Source organism: Talpa occidentalis, unplaced genomic scaffold (assembly GCF_014898055.3).
Source record: "Talpa occidentalis isolate TD23 unplaced genomic scaffold, MPIMG_talOcc4v2.1 talOcc4.11, whole genome shotgun sequence".
In the NCBI taxonomy this organism is placed as follows: domain Eukaryota; kingdom Metazoa; phylum Chordata; class Mammalia; order Eulipotyphla; family Talpidae; genus Talpa; species Talpa occidentalis.
In genome coordinates, this window is record NW_023601104.1 from 71,251,213 (window position 1) to 71,277,876 (window position 26,664).

General features: G+C 41.7%; 1 protein-coding gene across 8 annotated transcripts in view; it reads left to right on the plus strand.

Annotated features, from left to right (window-relative positions):
• Nucleotides 1-7,519: 7,519 nt before the first annotated feature.
• Nucleotides 7,520-26,664, plus strand: part of SYNE2 (spectrin repeat containing nuclear envelope protein 2) — a 308,736-nt gene continuing 289,591 nt past the window's right edge. For all 8 annotated transcript variants that reach the window (XM_054690979.1, XM_054690990.1, XM_054690998.1 and 5 more), the window contains exon 1: nt 7,520-7,630. The gene's annotated coding sequence lies outside the window, so the exon portion shown is untranslated. The remainder of the gene's footprint in view (nt 7,631-26,664) is intronic.

Below are 26,664 nucleotides of genomic sequence, written 5' to 3' on the forward strand. Positions count from 1 at the left end.
AGCATTCTGTATTATTTAATTTATACGAATTCTAGGACAGATAAAACTAATGTATTTTGATAGCAATCAGACGAGTGATTGCATCAAAGAAGGGGTTATATAGGCGAACAATTTATGAGAATTTTCTGTGGTTATGTAAAAGTTCTATACATTGAATGAGGAGGAGGTAGTTCATGTATACGTATTTGTTAAAACTCATTGAAGTGTACACTTAAAATCTAGGCATTTTTTAAGCTTTATTTATTTATTTGTGGAAGAATTGGGGTGTAGGCCAGAGGTGTGGGGGATGAAAAGATCCACCAGAGACAGAGTGGGGAGCAGAATAGGGGGATCTACTGAAATACACTGCTGAGGGGAGCAGAGGGTGAGGTAGGAGAGGTCTGCTGCGCCATATGTGGGTTGCTCCCTGGCCCAGGATCTAACTCGTGCTGCAGTGGCTGGCAAAAGCTTGATAGCACTGACACTTTAACCCCTGTGCCACCAGGGAGGCCCATTCTTGTTAAAGTTTTAACATTTTTGATTTTCATATCTAAATCTTTAACTGAATGTCTTGATTTGGGTAAATTGGATGTAGAACCCAAAACAGAGGACTTAAATAATATAGACTTTTTTCACTTTTAAGTCAGAACTCTAAAGTAGACATTTAACCTGGAGACTGATTTTGCTTTATTTTTTTGCTTTATGGGTCATTCAAGGCTCCCAATTTCTTTGATGCTGTCTCTGCTTGATGTCATTACACAAACAAGATAATTACAATAATTAAAGGTCTCCTTTAATTAATAACTGTAGGAAAGAGATATCATTCCTAGGGTTAGGGGAACAGCTGGTAGCATGAATAAAACCCAGGGATTTGGAGAAAGGCTTCCTCTAGTTGTGTTCTAGGGACTCCCGAGACACTGGCTCTCAGGCTCTCTGATGTCTTGGGAATGTTCTGAGATTGTGTTGGAACTTCTGGGAGGAAGGTGCCAAGCAGTTGAAGCTATGAAAGCCAAAAGAAGCAGAAAGCTGGAGGTCTAGCAGCTTGTGCTGCTGGAGAGACCCAGTTGGAACTGGAAACAGGTGGCAAGTCCTTTCTTCCTTTTTCCTGCCTTTCTATCTCTGTCTCCCATCAGAAAAACTTAAGATAAATAATCTGGCAGTGGGATAAATAAATAGTACTGCAGTGGAAAACCCTGGGCATCTGTTGCTTTATTTTTGTGGAGATATCTCCTCAGGGTAAATTCTTAATGGGATTATATGTAGTTTTACTAAATATTGCTACATTTTTTTTCCATATGGGCTTGACCCTTTTCACACTCTCAGAACAACACATGAGATTGTTTTTCCACGGAGCTATATAAACAGAGTGCATTGTCAAACTTTTGAATTTTTGCCAAACTAATAGGTACTATTTTTTTTATATATATATTTAAAGGGCAGGTTTATTAGGAAAAGGGTCAGGAAAGTACACTTGCATAGACACAAGCGGGCAGCAAGAGCTACCCCAGAAGGGACAAGTTTGCTAAAGGAGGCCTGCATGGTTGCAGGCAGGTGGCCTTACCAGGTCCCTGGCAGGCAGGAAGGCTGCTGCCCTGCAGAGGGAGAGAGTTGGTGAAAAGAGGCACCTACATAGTCACAGGTGGACAGTGGGAGTGCTGCTAGGTACTAATTTTTAATTCAGATTTCTCTTAGGTTGAACAATGTCTCATGTCTGAGATTCATTTATGTATCTTTCCCTGTGAATTGTCTGTTCATGTCTTTTGTCCATTTTTCTATTGCATTTTGTTTGTTTTTAAACATGCATTAGGACAATTACTTGCATTATAGGTCCTAGTATTCTCCTGTATTCCCATACAAGAAGTGGGGTACAGGCCAGAGGCATGGGGGGTGGAGTGAGAGGATTCACCAGAGACAGAGTGGAGAACAAAACAGGCAGAGTGACTGAAATACACTGCTGAGGGGAGCAGCAGGGAGACAGGAGAGGTCTGCTGCGTCATGTGGGTAGCTCCCTGACCAAGGATTGAATTCATGCTGCAGTGGCTTCCCACAGCTTCATAAGTTGCATCTTAACCCCTTGAGCCACCAGGGAGGCCCCTGACTTTCATTTTTTTAATATTCCCATTCATAAGTGAGAGAGGTGCATATTTTGGAACTGATATTCTACTGGCTTTGTGAAAACAAATTGGAATGTTTTCTTACAATGCAATGAAACAATGTTTATCAAATTTAAGAGTCATGTCTTGGGGATTTAGAATTTTCCTTGTGAAACCACCTGGGCCTGAAAATTTTTTTTAAGATTTATTTATTTATGCATACAAGATCTGGGGTACAGGCCAGAGGTGCAGGGGGGTGAGAGGATTCACCAGAGACAGAGCAAGGAGCAGAACAGGCAGACTGACTGAAATACACTGCTGAGGGGAGCAGCGGGTGAGTCAGGCTGCCTAGCCATGTGGGTTGCTCCCTGGCCGGCCAGGGATCGAACTTGTGCTGCAGAGGCTGCTGATTGCTTTATAGTGCTGCTCTCACCCCTTGCGGCACCAGGGAGGCCCTCAAATGTATTTTCATCATACTATGAAAATAGCTACATAATCATGTAATTTTCTGTTTCAGTGGCTGGACCTTGCTAATCATTTCTTATTTTGAATGTTTATGATTTCTTCCTTTTTTTTCTGGGTTATGTTTATTAGAAGTCTGTCATTAAAATCTTTTTTTCCCCAAATAAGCATCAGGTTGATTTATTTATTAGTCTTATTGCTTTCTGTATCGATTTCTACTTTTATTTTCTTCTTCTCTCTTTTCCTTGGTTAAGCTTTTGAGTTAGAAATGTAATTAGGGCCTGCCTCGTGGCACGAAGGGTTGGGACACAACCTATGAAGCTGTTGGTAGCCACTGTAGCACGAGTTCAATGCCCTGCCAGGCACCAAACATGGCACAGTAGACCTCTCCTGTCTCGCCTGCTGCTCCCCTCAGCAGTGTACTTCTGTCAATCTGCCTGTTCTGTTCCCCGCTCTGTCTCTGGTGAATCCTCTCACCCCCCTCTGGCCTGTGCCCCAGCTCTTATATGCATAAATAAATAAATCTTAAAAAAATAAAATTACTGTTTATTTTCTGACTTTATCAATTTTTGTTTTGTTATAGTATTTATTACTATTACTAATTAAAATATGATTTGCATATTTTTACTTTATTGTACTAATGAAGAATTTTTTTTGTGATATCATATAAGTCTAAGTGCATATGTGCTTAAAAGGAAAAATATTCTCTATTTTGAAGTGTAAATTTCAATATATCAATGAGATCTATCTTATTATATTGCTTATCTTTTCTATATCTCTGCTTAATTTGATCCATTAAATTGTTGTGGCCTGAGATATGTTAAAGTCTCTTATTTTTATTGCTTTTTTATTGTGAGATGAGTCATATGTTTAATTCAATGTTTTGCATTTGAGAGTAAAACAAATAAGATATACAGCAGGATTCCTCTAAATGTATTTATGCTACCACCTTTTCTAAGTTCTAGTCCAGGAACTGTCACTACTACTTTTATGCCATTGTGCAGATATTTTACTCTAAGAGTTCCATCTTCTCCTGAGTAAAATGAGGTGAGTGAGTGGAGTGGTAGACTAATTTTTAATTCAATATTTTAAGTTGCCAGTTCAGTAAAAGTGTTTTGAAATAATACTATTCTAAGCCCCACTGTTACTGGCTAAAATAATTACAGGAACAGTTATCATTTGTTGAACAGTTATCATTATTGCATGCCAGGTACACAGATAGCACTTAGCATACACATTTTTCATTGCAATATGGCATATTCATTTTAACTTCCAACTCTAGAATGTTGGACTCTGATTCAATTGACAAGAGTTTGATTGATTGGGCCAGTATTTTATGAGATGGTCTGCTTCATGAAGTGGCAGTGCATACTTGCCTGTTGTTGAACACAACTTTCTACTTGAATCAGGACAATGGTAAGACAGATCATTTAGCCAAGGGAACAATTAGCCAATATTTATTTCTGCTAGTTTCCAGGTTTGGCAGGAAACAAGAACAGGGTGAGATAAGGAGCTCAGGCCTCTACAGGGTGTGAGTGGAGTCTTAGACAAAGGAACAGAGTTGTTTTCCTGGCCATCTATTTTCATCCTAGGCTTATAAACTGCTCCCAATATGGTGAAAAAAAAATTATCATAGCTAAAGAGTGTTCCTTGAGGTGGACAGAGATGTGTCCTTTTAAGGATTATTTAGCTCTATGTTGCTAGTCTCCTTTTGTCTTTAATAGTAACACTTAATAAAATAGAGGCATGTAGTAAAATAGTCTCCCTCTGCCTCCAATTAATATTATGTTGCCTTTTAGATTAAAGATACTTGTTTTATTTTTAAATTTAGTTGCTCATCCAGTCTATCATTTAACATTATTATCTTCTGTAACCACCAAGGTTGATAAATAAATGCTACTAGTGTCAAGGCAAAGAATCTTCCCTTCAGTGCCCAAGGCAAAGAATCAGGTGTTCTTTCTTACCAAACCTACATGAAGCTCCACATGTGGCACCCACACACAACACTAAGATTTTCTCCCAGGAAAAAATCCATTGCCATTCTTATTTAGGCCTTCTGGATGCAAAGATTTGGCTTGAATTCACAGTCTGTTGTGGAATGCAAATATGTAAACAACTCTGAGAAATCTGTGTCAGAGAAGAGTAGAGTTATGAACTTAGAGTGGTGAATTTAGTTCCTTTAATGGCATGAAGATGTCCAACACATGTGAGTGCTCAGAACATGTTTTCTGTCCTGCTCAGTACAATGTGCCAGTATGTACTGAGTATCTGCTTTGGTGGTGCTCACCATGTGCCACGGCATACTTACATTGTAAGTCACAGATATGCTTTCAGCTTGATAAATTTATGACTTTTATTAACTTTTATTTTTATTTTTTTTAAAGATTTATTTATTTATGCATACAAGGGCTGGGGTACAAGCCAGTGGTGTGGGGGGAGGGTGAGAGGATTCAGCAGAGACAGAGTGGGGAAGAGAACAGGCAGATTGAAATACACTGCTGAGGGGAGCAGTGGACTAGACAGGAGAGGTCTGCTGTGCCATGTGGGATGCTCCCTGGCTAGCCAGGGATGGAACCCATGCTGCAGAGGCTTCGGATTGTTTTATAGTGCATTGCTTAACCTCTTGTGCCACCAGGGAGGCCCCTTTATTAACGTTTATTTACCACAACTGGAGTTGGTAAATCCTCTCGGGTGGGCAGTCAAGTGAAAGGGAACTTGTGTTATACAGAGCCCTGATGTAAATAACAGCTAAGAGGGATACAGTGATATCCCACTGTTATTAACACATATATCTGTTTTCTTTGGGTGCATGGGAGAATGTGGGCACGGCCAGGCTAAGAGTGTGAGCCATCAGTTCACATGCCCCCTGTTGTGTTTCGAAAGTATAGGGTGTGCCTCTGTTTGGCTTAGCATTACATTTTCTTTTCTTTTCAAAGCATGAAGGATCTGTTTCAATGCTCTCGCCATTAGTCTAATTTGCTCATTTAAAAGTAGGTATTAATTTAATATCCAAACTGGCGTGACTAGGAGACACTACAGGTAATAATTAGATGACTTTAACGAGGGGCATCAGAAAGCATTTTGAGGCACTCTTTTTGGAGTTGCTTAAGTGAACTAAATATGATATGGAACAACAGTCCTTTCACTTTGAGGACTTGTAGCATAGCATAGCCTAGAAGGGAACAATGATCAAGAAATTATTTATAACATCTTCTCCAGAGTTTGTTGCCATGGCTTTACAGCATTTACTGCAAAGGAAGCAACCAACATAAAATGGAAATGAATAGAAGAGAAAGGGAAAAATAACAGATCATGTTTTTTAGGCAACTCCGCAAAGCCTGAAACATAACTTCTCCCTGAAAGGGCACTTTGATTTGTATGTATTACATGAGGCAAATTGCTTCTATGAAAAGAGACCCCAGCATCAAAAGGGTCTTTTTGCTTTATAAACCTTTGTTTATAAAGCTTTGTGTGACCCAAGACATTAATAATAAATAAAGCAAACCTAAGTAGTCCAAAAGAAGTGATACAACCCAGAACAATTTTTTTTTTGGGAACACAAGGAATGGCATGTAGATTTGTAATGAGCTGTTTTGTGAAGACTTGAGCTATTGACTGCCAATAAAATGTGCATTTCAAATAATTTACCTGAATCATAGTGGTACTCATAGAGGTACACATTTTTGAAACAACTGTCCCAAATTGGAGTACAACTTACAACTATTTTTTTTCATTAATGTACGTTAACCCAACACATTATCAAATTTCAAATCTCTGCCCTTTCCATTTAGCTTGTTATAAGCCCCCAATTTTTAAAAAAAATCTTTATTTTTTAAAAAGATTTATTTATTTATTTATTTATACAAGAACCAGGGTACAGGCCAGATTCGTGGGAGGTTGAGAGGACTCACCAGAGACAGAGTGGGGAACAGAACAGGCAGACTGATGAAATACACTGCTGAGGGGAGCAGCGGGCGCGACAGGAGAGGTCTGCTGCGCCATGTGAGACCCTCGCCGGCCAGCCGGGATTGAACTGGCTCTGCAGAGGCTGTGGACAGCTTCACAGCGCTGCGCTCAACCACCTGTGCCACCAGGGAGGCCCATAAGCTCCAAATTTAACTAAGTAACCCAAGCAGGATTCTCTATGAACTAAGACTAATAATAACTTTGATATTGCTAGAAACTGAATAGAGAAATACTTGAAGTGCTTTAAATCACTGCTCCTAGATATATAGTGTATAGTGAGTTGACATAATACCTTTCACTTAGGACCTCAAATACCTTAGTAATACTGTAATAGCACTGGAGGTAAGTGGGAGTAGATTGACATCATCCTGAGTCCAAAGGCATTGCGTAATGCACGGAAAATCAAACTGGCACCTGCAGTACGGATTCCCAGGGGTTCAGTTTCAGACCTGGAAGATGTATATTGTACCACAAGACGTCCTCCACTCCCCGTGCCCAGGCGGAGGAAGAGACACAGTCATCTGCATTGTTAACAAGCACCTCCCCTTTCCTTCAGGTGACCCTCAGGTCTGGAACACCTTGGAGAAATACTGCTCCAGACCTTAAAAGACCATGTAATCAAAATTCCTCATTTTACAAAGTGTTCATAAAGGTTAAATGACTTGATCCAAGTCTGACAGCTAATTGGCAGGTCTGCTCTCCTACTCCAACTTTTCAAAACCTAACAGGCAGGAATATCAGCGAGGTTCCTCAATGCAATAGTCCAGAAAAGCTTTTTTTGAGGGCGTTTGCGACCCTTCCCTAGTCCTGGCTCGCTAACCTGCATTCTGAGTGAGCATCACCCTCAGACCCTCACCCACGTTCCTGACACAGAAAGTTGCCGGGTCAGGGCTGCCTCGGGACCCGCGGGAGGGGGAGACGGGCTGCCCCGCCTCCGGCACTCGCGGGCGCGATCCACACTGGCCGCCGAGCGGCGAGCGCGGGACTCGGTGGCGGGCGGCGGGCGGGGAAGGCGCGGGGCGTGGTTTGCAGCTCTCCGAGCGCCAAGGAGCGGAGCGCGCTCTGCTGTGCCCCGAGCCTTCCGCTGCACCGAAGAAGCGAGCGCGAGAAGGAGCAAAAGACACGATAGAGTGAGTAAGGCGAGTGCAGCGCCCACCTGGGTGGGCCTGGCCCGCGACCTGGCCACTAGCTGGGCCGGGGGCGGGTGATCCGGGATACCGGGCCCCGGCACCCTGGTGCGCCCGGGAGAGAGCGGGCTGCGCCGGGGAGGAAGAGCGAGCCAGGGGGAGGGAGGGGAAGGGGCGGGGGCGAGGGAGGGAAAGGTCCCCGAGCTGGGGGCGGGGGCCGCGGGGGACGGGAACCGGCCAGAAGCCGGGGTCCGAGCTCGGCCACTGGAAACTTTGCTCGGGTGGGAGAGCGGGGTGCGCGGAGGGTGCTGCAAACTTGTCAGCGGGCGGGGCGCTCCGGGGATTGGAGCGATCACCAGCGGGTGGCGTTTGTCTCTCTGGCTTCTTTGTGTCACCTCCGGGCCCCAGCCCGCCGGGCCGCCCGCCTGGGAGAGGGGCTGCGCCGGGGTCTCGGCCCAGATGGGCCCCGCCGCCCCCCGTGTGGCCCAGGCCCCAGCGCCCAGGGTCTGCTGATTGTTTTCCTGGCCCGCGTCACGCCTGGGCGGGAAAGATTTTGAATGCCGTGTGAAATGGAACGCGGAGAGCCGCGGCGCAGAGATGGCCAAGCCCTCGGCGGCGCGAGGCTCGTCCCGCGTCCCCGGGAACCCGCGGGCCGGGGCGCACGGGGGCTGGAGAGCGCGCGGGGACCCGCCGGACCCGCTCTCGAGGAACTGCGTGGGTGCGGCCGCCCTGCGCCTCCGCCGCGGGGCCGCTCAGACCTCTCGGATTATAATTCCATTTTGATTGCTTGGGGTCTTTGTTGTCTGAAATTGCCTTTAGGGTCTGGCGGTAGCACCTTCTCCTGAGGTTGCTTCCCCCTGTTTTGAAGGAAAAAAGCGGAGTGGGCAGGGGCTTTGTTGAATCAGTGCTGCTGGAAACAAAATGAGCCGCCTTATTTGATGGAGGTTGAGAAGTCCTGCGTAACATTGGCCTTTCTGGACGCCTGTTATTTCCGAAAGTTATTATTTTCCCCTCCCCTAGTGGAAGGGAGCGTCTGAGCGAGATGCCTGCGGGCACGATTGTGTACATGCACCAGCAAGTCAGCCGAACCGTGAAGGTTCTTTCTAGTCGCCCAACAGTTTTGCATCGCTTTTTTTTCCCCTCCCTGTTTAAGTTTGTTTGATTTCAAGTAACTTTCACCTGTCTTTCTCAAAGGACCCATAGCTGCGGAGGCTTCCTTGCAGATACTATGTGGCAGTGCTAGGATGGGTTTGACCACTTTTAAGGGGTGAGAAATACGGATCAATATCGAGCTTATGTGGCCCTGCCACTGAGAAACCGTAAACACCATCAGGGAGGATGTTCACCTTTTATGAGATGGAACGTTCGTGTGTTTATATTTGAACGCGTGACTCCTTGGGTTTCCTTCCTGGAAAACTCTGTGGAGACTCCCAGTGACTTTTCCTGAAATAATTACTCACAGGCCTTAACCCCAGTTGCGTTTCCCTTCCCACTCCTGACGCATCTCCAAGAAGAAGGAACAGGTGTAATCCTCGCTGAATTTCTTCTTGGTGAAGATTTTAGAGATGTCAAAATCAGTAAAAAAGTGGAAATTTTTAATTCTTTGTGAATATGTTTGAGCTAAGGAGCTATATTTGAATTTCACAAAAATCAAACCAGTTTGGGTCAGCTCAGCCTTGTACATTAAGATTGTTTAAAAACTCATGTGAATAAGTTTATGCAATTAGATGTTTTACAAGCTCTTGAATGCATCAGTACAAATTGTTTGCCTGCTCTCATGGTATGTTTAAAGAATTGAGTCACAGCAGGTTATTCTAGGTAGTGCTCTCAGTAGCACAAAGTGAGAGTTTACTGTAAAGCGAAAAAACATCTTTTTAAAAAAGATTTATTTATTTATTTATGCATACAAGAACTGGGGTACAAGCCAGAGGTGTGGGGGTATGTGTGTGAGAGGATTCACCAGGGACAGTGGGGAACAGAACAGACGGATTGGCTGAAATACAATGCTGAGGGGAGCAGCAGGCGAGTCAGGAGAGGTCTGCTGTGCCATGTGGGTATCTCCCTGCCCGGAATGGAACTCGCCCTTCAGTGGCTGTGGATAGCTTCATAGGTTGTGTCTAAACCCCTTGCGCCACCAGGGAGGCCCTGAAAAAACATCTTAAAAAGTAAGGGAAAGAGTGAATAGCAGTTGACTCCTTTGTCTTTGCTCATCATATGTTTAAAATACTGATTTTCAGTCATTTCTCAAAATTATTCATTCATTTACTCAAACGAACTCTTACCATATACCTGTTGCTGTGCTGGACTCTGGGGATTGAGGTAATTAGCATGACCGTGACTGCTTATGGAATATTTATTTTGTACCAGTAAATGCTTTGCATAGGTTGTTTCCGTCATCTGCTAAGTATTGGAGTGCCTACACTGTGTTAAGGGAGGTGCTGAACTTACAATAGTGCACAAGACAGTTGAGGTTCTCACCTCTATCAAGTGGTGGAAGACTGACAGGAAAAAAAATTACTAAATGCTTTGCAGCTTTTACCCTTCAACCACCCTCCTCACCCCTCCCCCAATGACTTCACATGTCCCTCCCAGTGAAAGGCAGACTTGAGAGTGGTACCTAGAGTTTACCCCATCTGGTCCTCCTCACTCCTGCTCCTGTTAACTTTTCTGGTTTCATCTTCTTGTTCTTATTTACCCATCTGCCACACTAGCTTCCACGCTATTTCAGGGCCTTTTGACTTGTTGTTTTCTCTGCCTGGAATGCCCCCGGCCCAGCTCTCATATCAGCAGTTCTCTCCCTGACTCTCTCCACTTCTTTACTCAATGTTATATTTTCATCTAGCCTCTGCTGGACCCCAGATTTAAAATTACAATCACCTTTCACAACTCCCACTTGTCATTTTGCAACTTATTTTTTTCTCCATAGCCCTTATAAACATAACTAACGTATGCAATTGTATCTATTCGCTTATGGTCCATTCTACTCCCCTCCCCCAGATGCTACACTCCATCAGAGATGTATTCACTGTTGTCTCTTCAGAATCTGAAACAGTGCCTGGCATACGATAGGTGCTTAAGAACTATTTGTTGAAACAATAGGATGTTGAGACACAGAATAATTTGGGGCTCCTGTACTAATAGTAAGGAGTTCTCCATGGAGGTGACATTTAAGCCTGTGATAAGATGGAGCTTGCCTGAGCTTGTGGAGAAGAGTCATGGAAGATCAGTAGATAACATGTGCAAAGGCCTTGAGCCAGGAAAGGGCTGGGTGGCATGTGAATTTATTGGAACTGAGAGAAGGTCTTTGTGGCTGAGCACTGTCAGCTCCATGGAGAGAAGGAAATAGGATTGAGGGATGGTCAGGTAAAAGATTATGCAAAGTCTTTAAGCCAAGGTTTGAATAAATTCATATTGAATCTACATATAGATGGTGTTAACTTTTGTCATTTTAAAATCTGGTCATCAGGGAGACTAAGTAATTTTGTGATGTTTCACAGTAGGTGAATAACACAGTGTGCGGTCGGATGCCAGACTTTGGTCTTGACAACATATTTGACCACTGTGCCAACATCTGAAGACAGTCTGTTCTCTGATGGAGCTGTTTGTCTAGTGGAAAGACAGACCACTGCAGTCTACATGTGGCAGTTCTAGAAGAGACCTGTTCTTGGGAAACTGTGGGACCAGGGAATCAACTAAATTTGCCTGAGATTAGGACAATCCAAACCGGAAAAATCTATATCACTTATCCTTTTATTATTCAGAGATACTTCAGATTAGCTGCATTTTAATTAAAAATAATGTTAATGTTAAATGCAACAGCCTATTCTTCGGGACTTCACTGTGCATCCCGTCTTTGTCCTTCCTTTTACATCTACTAATGTCATACCTGTGTCATGTGCCCCTTTCTCTACTTTCACCAACTAGAAGATTGTGTCTGGAATAAAGTAAGTTACTTGTATTTAAAATCATGACATCTTGATGGTTATCTTAACTATACTTTGCACTTTTGTGTGAAAATTTTTAAAACACCTCTGTGGAATATAGTTGACACAGAGTAAGCTGTACCTTTTAGAGTGTGAAATCTAATAAGATTTTCAGACCTGTGAAAACATCCCTCCCTCTGGCCCCCCTTATACCTTGTATTCCCAAGACAGCCAATAATAGCCTTCTAACTATAGATTATTTAGTATTTTTACAATTTTGTATCAACAAATTCATACATATAGTATGTTCTCTTTTTTTGTCTGGCTTCCTTCAGGCAGTGTAATTATTTTGAGATTCATCCATTTTGCTGTATCTATCAATAGTTCATTCCTTTTTAGTTGCTGAGTATGGTATGCCATTGTATTGGAAATATGCCAGTTCATTTATCCATTTACCCACTGGTAGAATGGCTGGGTCAGGGGCCTCCCTGGTGGTACAGGGGTTAAAGACAGTGCTATCAAGCTACTGGCCGCCACTACAGCAGGCCAGGGAGCTAACCCACATGGTGCAGCAGACCTGTCCTGTCTTGCCCGCTATTCCCCTCAGTCAATCTGCCTGTTCTGTTCCCCATTCTGTCTCTGGTGAATCCTCTTACCGCCCCCCCCCATACCTCTGGCCTGCACCCCAGCTCTTGTATACATAAATAAATCTTTAGAAAAAAAATCGAGTGGCAAACAAATTTCCATGGAAGTCACAGTCACATATATAGCGCATTCTAGAAAAGAGGCAGGGCGAGAGGGGTGCCATCCATTTTCATATGTTCCATTAAATATTGGAGAGAAAAGATGATTTTCAAAAAGGAGTAGGTTATTAAATGAAACAGTGTACTAGATTCCTTCCTAAGGGTACAGGTGTGGAATGTGCTTTCTGAACTACATCTAGAAAGTGGAATGTGGGATTAATCTATCCATCTCCCTGTAAAGGCTACCCAGTAGTTAATAAATTAAAAAAAAATTATCTCACACTCATTTCCCTCCTCCAAAAAAAGCGGGGGGCCTGGGCATCCTGGGGGATGTGTGGGCTGGGGCTCAGGAGCGGGCTCTCCGCTCAGGAGCGGAGGGGCGGGCGGCGGACCACTGGCTTCCCTGGATGCCGCAGAGCGTGTCGCTGGGCAGCTTCGCTGGGCACTTTATTTCCCTCCTCTCAAAAAAAGTAATCTAGACTATCAACCAACCTAGATAGTCTAGATTACTCTCCAGAGTGGAACCAGGAGTAGCCTTACCAATCTGATCAGTCAGTTACAGAGTTATCAGAAGGAGGCATTGCTATTCAACAAAAAAACTTCTTGAAACGACAAACCAAACACCACTATTGATCATTTTTCTGACAATACACAATTACTCAAAATGAACAAGTGTTGAGAGGAAGAAGGGGGCTATACCTATGGCCCTGTCTGACATGAGTGCATAGGGTGGGTGGAGGGCATTTCTCATTATTGCAAAAGGAATTGTAGTTTTTAACCTTCAGTTTCATTTAAGCATTGCTTTGAGTATGACACCGACACCAGCTGTGCAGAAAGGGCTCTGGAGCAATGTTCACAGCAGCACACACCCATTTCTTTGGGTCTGGAGGCTCATTTGTCTCTTCCTCAAATTCATTCTTTAGGCCTTTCTATGTGATTGCTGAACATGCCACATACTTGACAGCCTTAAGTCACAGGCCAGCTTGACAGCAGTCTATGGAGTGACAGTTTTCTGTTGGTCCTCGGTGTTTCTCAGCAGTAGCAGGGGTTGCTTCTGAGGTCAGTTTGGGTCCTAACGAGCAAGAAGCACATCTTGGGACAGTGGTGAGTTATCTCATGCCCCCTGTTTTCTTTCACATTTTCAATTGAGGATGGCGACACTACTGAAAACAGACTAGACATACATTTTTTTTATGGATAGCTCAGAGGTCATCATCTGTCATAATCCTCTTGGCCTGCAACATTGAAAAGTTGTAGGGTAGATCACTTTCTACCAATCATCTCTGTGTCTGCACAGTTGTCAATAATGGTACCTACTCAGATAGAAATTTATTTGTTGTGTAGGAGATCAGGAGTCATGTTTCACCAATGTACACTGCCCACAACAGTGCACTCAGTTGTCTTCATTGCTGAAAAAGTTTTGAATCCACTTTAAATATTTCAAATTTGATGATGACCTCAGCTTTCCTGCTGGGCATTGCCAGTACTTGGCAAAATAGAAAGCTTTTTTGTATTACATTTGAGCTCCCCTACTTTGAGTTAATTTTTGTTTATGGAGTGAGGTATTAGTTGAAGTTCACCCTCCACCACTGAGAACACTTGACAATTTTGGGAGGCAGCATAAAGTCAGGAGACATAGTCTTAGGGGAGGGTATTTGCTGTTGGCATCTAGTGGCTTAAGGCCTAAAGATCCTACAATGAACAGGAGAGATCTGTCAACATAGAATTATTCAGACAAAATGTTGGTTGTGCCAAGGTTGAGAAATCCTGGGCTAGAAGTTTACCAATTTTATTGACCTCAATGAACCAGCTGTTGTTTTCATTTCTATTCTGCCAGTTTTCTATTTAATGTATTTTTACTAATACTATTTTTATTTCCTTTCCTCTACTTACTTTAGGTTTGCATGCTTTTCTTTCAGGTTTTTAGGTATCTATTTGTGACCTTTCTCCCCCTCACCCAGTATTTTTTTCCTATATAGTTTTTCTTGATTACTCATTTAGTGACATCTCACAAATTTTAATATTGTGTGGTTTGTTTTTATTCAGTTCAAATACTTTTTCATTTTCCTTTTGATTATTCTTTGACCCTGAGTTACTTGGGGATATATCACTTAATTTCTAAATATTTGCAGATTTTTCAGTGATCTTTTTATTTTTGATTTCTAACTTAATTCCTTTGTTGTCAGAGAGCATACTTGTATGATTTGAATCCTTTTACATTTAGTGAGAGTTTGTATTATGGCCAGAATAGAATTTATTTTGGTAAATGTTTCAAGTGTATTTGAAATGAATGTGTAGTTTAATCAACACCATATCTAAGGCTGAGGTTGTGTTTATGAGGCTTTACCACTTTAAAGTTACTCTTTTTTCCCCTTCTATATCTTGGGGAAGGAAGTCACCATGTACAGCTACACTTAGGAAGTAGAGAGTTATGCTGCACCTCCTTGAAGGAATTGCTTTTTGTGCAATGTGGCAGTCTTCGCCTTTTATTTATTTATATCCAAAGGGGCAGGTTAATTATAACAAAAAGAGGGGAGGAGAAGAATAAAGGACACTTGCATAGATACAAGAGGGGCAGAAAGAGCTGCCTCCAAAAGGGACAGGTTTGCTAAAAGAGGTCTGCTTGGTCACAGCCAGGCAGGAGAGCTGCTACCCTGTAAGGGGAGGAGGTTAACCTGGAGGAGCACCTGAGTAGGCACAGGTGGGCAGAAGGGCTGCTGCCAGTTGTTGCCTTTTAATTGGAATATTTAGACCATTTATGGTTATTGATGTCATTGGGTTTAAATCTATAATATGGCCTTTTCTTTCCTTTTAAATCTGTTGTTTTCTTTTAACTCTTCCTGTTTTCATTTGGATTAGCTGAATATTTTTAACATTCTATTTTTTTTAAAGATTTATTTATTTATGCATACAAGAGCTGGGGTACAGGCCAGAGATGCAGGGGGTGAGAGTATCCATCAGAGACAGAGTGGGGAACAAAACAAGTAGATTGACCAAAGTACACTGCTGAGGGGAGCAGCGAGCGAGCGAGTCAAGAGAAGTCTGCTGAGTCATGTGGGTTGCTCCCTGGCCAGCCAGGGATCGAACTCGCGCTGCAAAGGCTGCAGATTACTTCATAGTGCGGTCTTTAACCCCTTGCACCACCAGGGAGACCCTGTAGTGGCAGGAGGACATGGAGCAGGATCTCTATGACCCGAGTAGACGGGTAAAGGAGGAGTCCGAGAGCCCTCGGTGGCTTTTGCAGGCTTTTATTGGGATTTACCAGGTACACAGCAGGCAGAGGTGCTGGGGGGCCGGGAGGCTGGCAGGCGTCCTAGCCCCCAGCAAGTCTTCACGCTTTCTGGGCTCTCCGGCCTTGTCTCGTGGTCTCTGCTTTTCTGCTCCTCATGGTTCTGCTTCTGCTGGCGTCCCCGTGACGCCGCCCTTATAAGCCCAGTCCTAGCCCAGGTGAATCCTATCTACACATGCCCACACCCTACTCCAGGTGCCCGCCATCAGGCATGCATTCAGGACCACAAGGATCCATCATCTATCCTAATGGCAGGAGGGCAGAAAAGCCTGATACTTTACCTTGGCCTGTTTCTTTCGATATTACCTTATAATAGTGTATTTAGTATATTTGCATTTCTCTCCTCTTGTTCCTTGTGCTTTTGTTATAACTTTTACTTTTTTCTTACTTTTTTGTTTGTTTTAAATTCCACACTATGTTATTCTTTTAAGAGTGCTAAATAATAGGAAAAACCCATATATTTACCCATGTAGTTATGCAGGCTATAGTCTTAAATTTACTATTAAATGAAAATAAATCAGTTATACATATTGAAGTAATTGGAGTCATAATTATGAATATATATATTCTAACTTGCAAAATTAGAATAAACTTTTAAAAAGCAGTGAAATTCAAAAATCAGAGCGTGGTTCATTTTAAGCCAAATCCACTGAACTGCCATAGAGCAGACCATTGCTGTAATAGAGAGATACTTCAGGGTACAGCAGGGTGTTACAACATTCTGAACACCTGGCCTTGGAGAACTCTCCAGGTAGGTGCACGGGTGTGCATTTTCTTTCCTCTGGGCAGCATTAGGAGGAGGAAGGTGGTTAGGGAGATGAAATCAATCTGTTCATGCTGACATTTTCCAGACCCTGAGAAACTTTAAAAATGAGTTTGAATGCATTTCTTTCTTTTAATGGCACTTGAGATTAAAAAACATTTGGATACAGCTCCTCAGGATAGAGTAACACATTTGATAGAGTGAGCCTCAAGCTCCTGCTTGTCAGTGTCCTTACTTGATTGAAAACGTCAGTCCGAGATGCTGCTCTTGGATCTCTCTAGAATTTGTCATCTCTTTGTTGCTCTGGTTCCAGCTGACTTTTAGTCCTCCTTTCACTGCTGCCAGTGTTTGCAATTTGTCATCAGTGAGTAGCTCCTCTTCCTCCAGGTGTGTAAATGTAGCCTATTCTGAATGTCAGCGCATTGACAATAATTAGCTATAAATAAGTGGAAAAATTCAGTTCATTCAATAAATGAGTTTATTTTGTAAATATTTGCTGACTGACTTCTGGAACATTGTTGAAAATTTATTTGCTTTGTACTTAAAGTACCAACTGTTTAGTAGGAAAAAAGCCACAGAGGAGCATGCAGTACAGGTGGTAACTGGTGATCATGACATGAACTGTGCAAAGTGGAGTAAACTTAAAGCAGTGATCTCAAGTGTGGCCCAGGGACCAGCAGCAGAAAACAGACTGATCAGAAACTTTCAAGGGGACCTAGCAGTCTATTTTTAACAAACCTGCCATGTGATAACATGCTCAAGATTGTGGGGCCTCCCTGGTGGTGCAGCGGTTGAGCGCTGGGTTGCAAAGCTGCCCGCAGCCTCTGCAATGCCGGTTCGATCCCCGGCCACCGGCGAGGGTCCCACATGGTGCACAGACCTCTCCTGCCGCCCGCTGCTCCCCTCAGCAGTGTATTTCGTCAATCTTCCTGTTCTGTTCCCTGCTCTGGCTCTAGTGAATTCTCTCATCCTCCTGACTGTACCTAGTGCTTGTAAAAATAAATACCTAAATCTTTAAAAAAAAAAAAATCACCTAGTGTCAGTCCTGAACAGATCCAGCTAATCTGGTTTTGTCTATGCTCTTGCCTATCCCCTGCATCTTTTTGAAATAAATAACACACATTATGTCATTTCATCCACAAACAGATTTTAAATTATTGGAGCTATTGGTGTGCTAGAAATGAATTGAAACTGAATCACATATGGCCATTTTATGGTTACACATAAAATTACACGTAAAATTTCTTTGACATTCATTAATACAAAAGATAAGCAAAATGAAACAATAGTGTGGACACATGCACATATATTCCTATTTGCATAAAATTCATGAAAAATAATCATAATGGTTACAACTGTGAATGCATTTTATCAGAACGTTTATGTACCCTCATCATCATGATAGCAATATATACATCAAAATTATAGGTAATATCCCAGAATAATGTGAAAGACTGTAACTCCGTGTGCTGTCCAAGTGGAAATGTTGCTTGGAGGGGAAATTTAATTTGAAATGTGGGTTTTTAGAATGGTAGCTATTAAAAGAAAGTTTTACAGATTTCTAAGCAGATATTTAATATGTATATATGAAAGATTTATTTTTATTTATATATGCATACAAGAACTGGGATATAGGCCAGAGGGGGCCATGAGGTGAGAGGATTCATCAGAGACAGAGTGAGGAACAAAACAGGCAGATCTACTAAAATACACTGCTGAGGGCTGCAGCAGGTGAGACAGGAGAGGTCTGCTACGCCATGTGGGTTAGCTCCCTGGCAGGGAATCAAACTCATGCCACAGTGGCTGGCAATAGCTTGTTAGCGCTGAGTCTTTAACCCCTGAGCCACCAGGGAGGCCCAGATATTTAATATATTTAAGTTAAAAGTTTTCACTATTTTAGAAGTTATGTCGCCTCATTTGATAGAAGAAGTAGTCAGCATTTAAGGATAAACAATACATCTTAAAATGCATTCATCTTAGTCATTGTACTGTGCCATCTTTTTTATCAAGGTCAGAGAGAATCTATTTAGTCAGCATTTGGGCTGTGAGCTAGTTAATGCTTGGAAGGAGGGGGCCAAACTTACTTTCCATAGACATAGAATCTGCTTTCTTCCATGTTGTGCCTTGGAGTACAAGTCCTGGTATTCTGGGGAAAAGCTGAGTGCATCATATCTGAGATTTTCATGTGCATGCTTGTGTGTGATACATTAACTCAAGGGTCATACCATAGGAATTAGCTAATTTGCATTTGAAAATGTTAATTACTCAGTGGTAATTTTTATCATAAGTATAATTGCAACAAAATAAATAAAAGTTGTTCTAGACTGTGCCCCACGCCCCCAAAATGAAACAAAGCAAACCCCCACACATCAAAAGCTATTAGTACTATAGTTGCTTAAAATGAATGCATGATGGGATTATTTGATAGAATAATGCATGTTAGGGCTCTCAGTTCAAAATGTTGAGCTAAATCAGAAAGTAAAAAGTTAAAAAGAAATGACTTTTAAATTCTGCTTATAAAAGAGTTAAAGATGTGTTTTATTATTTGTGCTTATATACAGATAATAGATTATTAGAATTCTCTTGTTAGAATATTCTTTGTAGTCACTCATTTGATGACCATGAGTAAGAGATTTCCTTGTTTCTAGACTTTGCTTAAAAGAAAATCTTCTACCTTTGTAGTCTTTGTACTCTTTTCATTATAGGAAGCTTTAACTCAGTGGGGTAATAATTTTATATATAGTGTTTAGTCCAGAAGGAATTATATTTTTTTCTGAGCTGGATGAAAAGGACCTCCTGAATATTTACCACCATGGGTTGATGATTTGTTACAGGACTCTTTGGTGAAGGTTCTGAGACTTGGAAGGTAAGCGTGCTCCTTGTGTGAGTCATCACATAGTCTCGAGGTTGGCTGTGTGTTTTCTTAGCAACTGCTGCTGGTTTCAGGTCTGAGCAGGGAAAGTATGTTCTGAAATGACTCAGAAAGGAAGGGGGAAAGAGAGTGGGCCAGTTGGGTAAGAGGGGTCAATTGTACAATGAAGGATAGAATTGGACATTGCAAGGTGATCGTGATGTATTATACACAGATGCTGATTTATAAGGGTGCACACTAGAAACATATATAACATTACAATGCAATGGTACATCAGTAAAAGTTTAAAAATTAAAATGAAATGAAAAAATAAACAAGCAAACATATTCTTTCAGGTGTTATGCCTGTTAGACTTCAACAATTTACTGTTAATGTTGCATGTTCCTTGAAGAAGGAAAGATTTAATTCTCTTCCTGTCTTTGCTTTCCAAATTAATTTTTTAATTTGCTTTTCAGGGTATTGGGGTTGAAGGTAGGAAAAGAGAAAAATAAAGAAATGTGGGATACTGTAGACTTGCTTGTTTATGCCCCTGGACTAAAGCAAATCCAAAATGACCTCTGTGTGCTGATAGGACAAAATATAATTTACTGGGGTGTTGTATTTGAGTAATACTCCCATCTGCCAAAGGAACTAATGGGTTTTAGAAATGTCTGTAGTATAGTATAATACTATACTACGTAGTATGGTATGGAATAGTTTCAGAAGTCAGACTGATCTTAATTCAAATCCTGATTTTGATGTATCACTTTGGGATAACTACTCTGAGTCTCCTTGTTTCTAAAATGGATGCTAAAATACCACCTTCCTGGTAGGAGGGCTATGAGTATTACTGAGATAATACACATAATGGACAGGACAGTATATAGCGTTGAACACATTTGAACATGTAATAATAAATGCTACTTATTCCATTGAATTCAAGAGTGCAGGGAGCAAAGACCTAAGTGACATATTTGGGAACAATCAAAAATGAATCCGATGTGACCACTGTTATTCAGGAACAGAACAAAATATCCTCATAAACAAATCACTCTGGGATGATCCAGAATAAAAGCCATGCCAACAGAAGTGCCAGCAAAGTGCTGTGGTACATGAAGTGGAAGTTAATGCCAACTTTTGGGGAGTTGGGGCTATTTTTCAAAATATACATGTAAGCAGGGCATGCACTTGGACCTGGATGGGTGAGTGGGGTTTTCACAGGGGTTGTGGGAAGAGCGGGGGAAAGTGGGTTGCAGTCTGAAAAATAGCACAGGCTCAAGTATGGGGCACCTAGTGGGAGAGAAATCTGGGTAGGTGGGCTTCCCTGGTGGCTCAGCGGTTGAGCGCTGGGTTGCGAAGCTGCCCGTGGCCTCTGCCGCGCCGGTTCGATCCCCGGCTGCTCCCCGGCCACCGGAGGAGGGTCCCGCATGGCGCGCAGACCTCTTCTGCCGCCCGCTGCTCCCCTCAGCAGTGTACTTCGGTCCTTCTGCCTGCTCTGCTCCCTGCTCTGGCTCTGGTGAATTCTCTCACCCTCCTGCGCTTCTGACTGTACCCAGTGCATGTATAAACAAACAAACAAACAAACAAACAAATAAATAAATAAATAAAACATGCCTCTATTTAAAAAAAAAAAAAAAAAAGAAATCTGGGTAGGTGATTGATTTGTGGTGGGATCTTAGGGAGTTTTGCACAAGGAAGTGTTTGGACTGTGTTTTGTCAGTGTAGAACCAAAGCTGGTACTTGGAGTGATTCTGTTTTGTGACAACGTTCAAAAAGATGTATGGGAGAGACAGGGAGTCCATCTGTGTGAGTGGTTGAGAAATTTGGAAAACAACAGTCAGAGGGAATTAGAGAGGGGTAAAGGAGAGAAAATTTTGGGTGGGGGGGAGAGAGAGAGAGAGAGAGAGAGAGAAAACTCAGGTAGAGACAGAGTTTGGAGAAACAGATTGTGTGATGGTGGGGTGGGTGAATGGCTCTCTTGAGCTCAAAGTTTAGTGGGCAGGTAGCTGGCAATTGGAAATTCATTTCTGAAAGAAGGAAGCTGATTGTGCACCTACTGTGTCTTGGATTTTGTGCTAAGAAATTTCATAAATCATTATTGGAAGCAAAGAGTATTTTTATTGATGAAGAAATAGAGGCTCAGAAGAGGACTGCTATTATTTAAACATCTCCATTAGTTTCAAAACTCTTCTCACTTTTATCTTTTTCTTCCTGCTCTTTGAAGTAAGAGGAGAGGGCCGGGGCTAGGAAGAGTGAGTGAATACTGAAGGCAGCAGGTTGCTCTCTGGGACAGTGGTCCTTGTTCCTGCTTCCAATACACATTCCGTATGGTGAACAGGAAACCACCCTCTAACTGGGTGATTTCTCTCTGTTACCTGAGAAATGTTGAGGGAGTTTCATTTCCAATCTTATTTCTTGAATTTTAGTATCCCTTTCCTTTTAGAGTTGATTGAAACTTGAAGTCCTTCAAAATTTGTTTCCCTTTTGCTAATGAAACAAACATGTGGGTAGGAGGGGGTGAAAGTTTATATTAATAAAATGAGCCTCGTTTTAGTTGAATTGGAGAGGATGTGAGGGGCAGAGAGAATCTTTTCCTTAGTGTCATCCCCTTCGGTAGATGGTGAAATGTGTGGTCCTGAGGTCAAACTCATGGATGAAGATAAAAATTGGCCAGACAGGGCCTCCCCTCGTGGCACAGCGGTTGGAGCTCTGGGTTGCGAGGCTGCCCGCAGCCTCTGCAGCACCAGTTCGATCCCCGGCCACTAACGAGGGTCCCACCAAAAAAAAAAAAAAAAAAAAATTGGCAAACATTGAGAATGTTAGGAACAGACAAAACAAAATTGAAACAAACCCTTGAAATCTGACTGCAAATATGAGGTTACCAGAGGGGAGTATGGGGAAGGAGAGCAAGTGGTTGGGAGCACAATGGGCTTTGGTGGAGAATTATTGAGGCTCCAGAGGTGAGTGTGGTGTGATAACATTTATTTGATGATCAGGGAACCTCTCCCTCCAAATCACATACAGCATTATAAACCAGAAGCACTGCAATAAAGTAATTTTAAAAATAAAGATATGTCTATTTAAACTTCAAAAATGTATTATATAAAATTTGTTTTTGTCATTATAAAAACCCAGGCAACACACACACATTTTAAAAAGCAAAAACCCTTCCTCGTGTTATTTTCACTTTCCATTTCTGCAGTCTCTGTCCCTAGAGATAAACACTGTGGACAATTGTATGTTTATCCCCTGTGAAACTTTACAGGGGATCCTTGGCAGTAATTAAGCAAAGTATCTAGTATTTAAACTTTTTCCTTTTCATCTAATTATTTGGCATTAGGGGCCTCCCTGGTGGCGCAAGGAGTTAAGCACCACACTATGAAGCAATCCATAGCCTCTGCAGCATGAGTTCAATCCCAGCCAGGGAGCAACCCACATGGCGTGGCAGACCTCTCCTGTCTCACCGGCTGCTCCCCTCAGCAGTGTGTTTCAGTCAGTCTGCCTGTTCTGTTCCCCACTCTGGTGAGTCCTCTCACCCCCCACATCTCTGGCCTGTACCCCAGTTCTTGTGTGTATAAATGGATAAATCTTTGGGGAAAAAAAAAAAATAAATATTTGGCATTAGGATTTAGTATTGAACCTTTACAAATATGGGTTCTTCTTTTTTTTTTCTGAATTTTTTAAAAGATTTATTTATTTATGCAAACAAGAGCTGGGGTACAGGCCGGAGTTGCAGGAGGTAAGAGGATTTACCAGAGACAGAGTGGGAAACAGAACAGGCAGACTGACTGAAGTACACTGCTGAGGGGAGCAGTGGGTGAGTCAGGAGAGGTCTGCTGCACCATGTGGGTTGCTCCCTGGCCAGCCGGGGATTGAACTTGTGCTGCAGAGGCCGCGGATTGCTTCGTAGTGTGGTACTTAACCCCTTGTACCAATTATGGGTTCTTCTTTAAGACTGTGACCCAAAAGCCCCATAAACATAAACTGTATTTTGAGTTAAATGCTCTGGGATCACTTTTCAAATCAGTGACATACCTATGGTTAGAATTTAGAGACCTTGAGGTTCTCATTTGTTGCTAAACCAGTTCTGTTAATTTATTACGCAAGTTTGCCAGTTAACTGCAACAGTGGGCAAAAATCACGTTCCATCTTATTTATTTACTTTGAAACAGAGAAAGGGAACAGAACTGAGAATTTAAATGAACATAGACCACATCTGGTCACTTTATTAATTGTTACATTACTTAAATGCACAGATAATATGTGTATGTGTTTGTGGGGTCAAAAAAAGGGGGTTGCAATTGTATGGGGAATATAAAAATAAAATTTATTAAAAAAAAGAATTTTATTTTAAAGACATGGAGTTTGGAGCCTGCATACTTATTATGTTCATGGCTTGTCTTGCCAGCAATTTGCTGTGTGGTTTTGGGCTAGTTACCAACTGATCTGTTTCCCTCAATAGGTTAGATATCATCTTATTGACTTGTGAGCATGTAAAATATCTGGCACAAACTAAAGTCTAAATAAATATAACCATTCTTACTATTGTACAGTTTTGACCACCTCTGTGAGGAGAATATACCTCTTCTTGCTTTCAAGCTGAAGAAGTCACTGATACTTCAGTTTTATTGCATTGTAGATTGTAAGAAGAAATATGCCAATATTGAGATAGGCATTTTAAACAGATGCAAATTTGGACACCTTTTTTTTTAAATTATTTTTTTATGCATACAAGAACTGGGGTATAGGCCAGAGCTGTGTCGGGTGAGAAGACTCACCAGAGACAGAGTGGGGAGCAGAACAGGCAGATCCACTGAAATACACTGCTGAGGGGAGCAGAGGGTGAGTCAGGAGAGGTCTGCTGTGCCATGTGGGTTGTTCCCTGGCTGTCTGGGGATGGAACTTGTGCTGCAGAGGCTGCAGAAAGCTTCATAGGTTGTATCTTAACCCCTTGCGCCACCAGGAAGGCCCCTGGACACCTTTTTAAATTGGCCAACCACTTAACTAAAATTAAGAGAGCTTCAATCAAAGAATTACACAGATAATTTTCTTTTGTTTTAGTGGTTCAGTTTATCAAGTTCCTTCAATAATTCTGGTTTTTGTTCTAAGGAAAAGATTACAGAATACATAAGACAGTTTGGGGGGAGTGCTTTAATTGTTCACTGAGGGGAAGCAAACAATTTAGATGGGTTCTTTAGGGTTTTTTATGATACAGGTTTTGAAGGTTAAGGACAAAGAGAGCATTTGAGAGAAGGAAAAATATTTCCAGAAACCTCAGAATTAGATTCTGAAAATCCATGGGAAAAAAACCCCCCACAAACATTGTAATCTGAGGTTTTAGAGGTAAGAGGCAGCAGGATTGTTTATATTTTAGGAAGGTGTGGAATTTCTAAATATTTTAATGAACTAGAAGATACACTAAAGAAAAAGTAATCCTAGAAATAGTTTTTTTTTTTTAAGTTGCTGCTTGTGTTAAGTAACAGCAAAGATAATTTAGTGTACATAGAATGCTGTTCTTTCCCTGAGATGATGTGACCTCCTACTAGTAGCAGGTCTTATAATTGTTCCCATTTAGCAAATATATATCGTTTGGGTACACTGAGAAACAAATAATTCTGGTTGTTTCTCTTCAGGTGAGAAAGTTCTGCAGTGTTTAGAAATGAAATAGAAACTAGTTTGCAAGCTTTCCAGCAAGTCACAAGGGAAGCCTGGGTTAAGGGATGGTTTTAGGGTTAGAGTTTCTTCTGTTTCAGAAATCAAATCAGTTTCTCAGAGACACTCCCTATTTCCATAGTTGCTTGATTCAACCACTTTTAAACAAATGCATGTCTGTTAAAGAGTTGCACTGTTGGCTGGCCCCCTAGAAAAATAGCTTCTAAATCACACAGCAGTTAATTTTTCAGCTTTTTTCCTCCCTCATCAACTTTCCTGTTGACCAATCAGAATGCCAAAATCTAATGGTAAGACTGGGTTTCGTGTATTTAGTTAGAATTCCCCCAGGGAGGGCAGGGTTTAAAAAAAAAAAAAGAATTTCCCACTAATCAATGCAGTTGGTGAGTGATGGATGGTTCTTTGGGAGTAAGGAATTAAATAGAAACACAAACTCAAAAAGAACATAAAGGAGCTCTAATTGGGGGAGCTTTGAATTAAAAAAAAAATCCTCTAGAATAATTTCCTTAAAGCTGTAGTATGAAAAACACAATCTAAAGTGGTTAGAAGAAATGTTATTTTAAAAAGTCATAGCACTTTCTTATACTTAGATTTATATACCAGAATTTGTGATATCCATATTAAAATCGACCGGATTTTCACTGCTACCCTCAGCAGTGTATTTCAGTAAATCTCACGTTCTGCTCCCCACTCTGTCTCTGGTGAATCCTCTCACCTCTCCCCATCTTCTGGCCTACACCCTAGTTCTTCTCCACACACACACACACAAAGAATAAATAAATAAAATTAAAAAATAAGATCTTTTCTAAAAAAATAAAATCTACTGGATTTTGCCAAACAATCTAAGGATTGCAAGTTTATTTGCTTAGTGTACTGTGCAAGTCTTGATAAATTATTCAATAAGATTAGACAGCGGAATGGAGGGAACCCTTTTCTCTAAGACAAATCTGGAGGGTGGAGAAATAATGTTCCATAATAGGAAAGATCAGAAAGTGAAAGAGAACAGTATCATTTCTAAGATAGCAATTATGAATTCTAGTCCTGGGTTTATCCCAGACAGTTTTGTGCTCTTGAAAAATCACTAATGTTGATGGGCTAAGTTTCCTTACCTCAGGAGGATCATGACTGTGTAAAGTAACCTGAAAGCACAGCTAAATACTATGTATGTTTTGCTTTGGATCAATTAGACTGCCTCCTCTCTACTGATATTCTTTGGTCAGCTGTACTCAATTTTGCCAGGCTTCATCACACAGCTCAGCAAAGGAGAATATGTCAGTATTAAAGACCTTTCCTGGGGCGACTTTAAAAATGTGTGCGTGTTGCCCACAGCAATTCAGTGTGCTTCTTCTGTAGGATGCCAAGATTTGTACAGGACTATCATTAAAATACAGAGAATTCAACACCCATCATTTTGGATTCAGTTCATTTCAGAATTTTAGAAGTAAGTGACACCTGATCTCTACAACAAGTGCTTTCATATCCTACTGTCCTACTTAGGACACAAAATATTGCTAACATGGTTGTGACTCTTTCTTAGCTCAGGGGTGACTACTCTCCCGAATTTGGTGCTTATCATTCTCATGCATATCTTTACAATTTTGTTGCATATAAATGTGAAGGGAGACTTTCAAAGTATTTAGCAACAGTGTGTGAGCACTGCCACTCATAATGGACCAGACACAAAAGTTCCAGCCATGCCAAGGTATCTGGGCTGAATATCAAGCGATCATGGACCTTTCAGCAACAGTGTGAGATTGTGTGCAGTTGCTATTCTTCTGTATTAGGCTTTCTTCTGCAA